Below are 1169 nucleotides of genomic sequence, written 5' to 3' on the forward strand. Positions count from 1 at the left end.
TAACAGAAGTAAAAAGTGAGGAAATTAGTTTTTGAGTGCAGTTTGTCATTCCAGAGATTAAATCTTAAAACAGAGTGTTTACATTGCAGCAAATCTGAGTTTTTTAGCACCTTAGAATAAGTTAGGCTGAAAAGGTTTTAAGACACAGTATCATGGCAACAATGGTATTTGGAAAGCTGGAATACAAAGTAAGGTCAAATGTAAAGGTCACATGACCTAAAGAATCACATTTCTATATTTGTGGATGTTGACATAATAGAAACATAATACTTTTTGCAATAGTTAAAACGCTTGCTGAGGTTTATGTGCAGGATATGCAATTAGATGTTAAAATTGAGAGTACTGTTATGCAGTGGGTTGTTAGATTCCAAGTCCAAAGGCACTGACTATGCAGTACATAGTCTCATTTTCCCATCTCACAGTGCAACTTCCATCAGTGCCATTGTCCCAAAAGCACGAGCTTGCTGTATGCAGTCCGGCTCAATTCTTTTGCATAATTACACAGGTCACAATGTATTTGAAAGGTTTTCCCAGCTTTATATGTTGACTCAGAGTTTGTTCAACTACATTTGTAGTCCACTGGTTAACTTTGTTATGTTGGTAGGCATTGCCGCCAATGGCACTTTCTAGGGACTCTTCTGCGGTCTGAAACTCGTCCATCCTCAGCCAGCGGTAGCCCCTTACCAAGAAACTATTAATTACTTCTAAACTATTAATTTGATTGGAGGATATACTTAAAACAATAACCATAAATATAAGACCAATATACACAAATCATCACCAGGTAACACGCTTAACACAATTATCTATTATATGTATATGTTTAATTAATTTTCACATTTTATATTAGTTATAATTTTTAAACATTTTAAAATATTTTTAACTATGTTTATTTCAATTATATGTATTATTTACTTTATTTTACATTATTTTTGTAACTTAAAAAAAACAATATTTTTAACAATGGTATTATTATCATCAATATTTTTTCCGATATTTTTGTACTTATGTAGATGGGATGACAATATTCTTGACTTCGATATTTTTGCGTCGATATTTCTGTAGGTCGATATTTTGACTCTCGATATTCTGTGAGTGATTCCTCTTGCACCATGGTTCAAGGGTACCTGCGTTGTAAGCAGAATTTTGTTTGTGCAGAAAGGGCCACC

At 33.3% G+C, this 1169-nt stretch overlaps 1 pseudogene; it reads right to left on the reverse strand.

Moving 5' to 3' along the window:
- Positions 1-347: 347 nt before the first annotated feature.
- LOC147668988 (dynein light chain Tctex-type 1 pseudogene) lies at positions 348-660 on the reverse strand (annotated as a pseudogene).
- Between the last annotated feature and the right edge of the window lie 509 nt (positions 661-1169).

The sequence above is a fragment of the Lissotriton vulgaris genome, unplaced genomic scaffold (assembly GCF_964263255.1).
Source record: "Lissotriton vulgaris unplaced genomic scaffold, aLisVul1.2 SCAFFOLD_2820, whole genome shotgun sequence".
In the NCBI taxonomy this organism is placed as follows: domain Eukaryota; kingdom Metazoa; phylum Chordata; class Amphibia; order Caudata; family Salamandridae; genus Lissotriton; species Lissotriton vulgaris.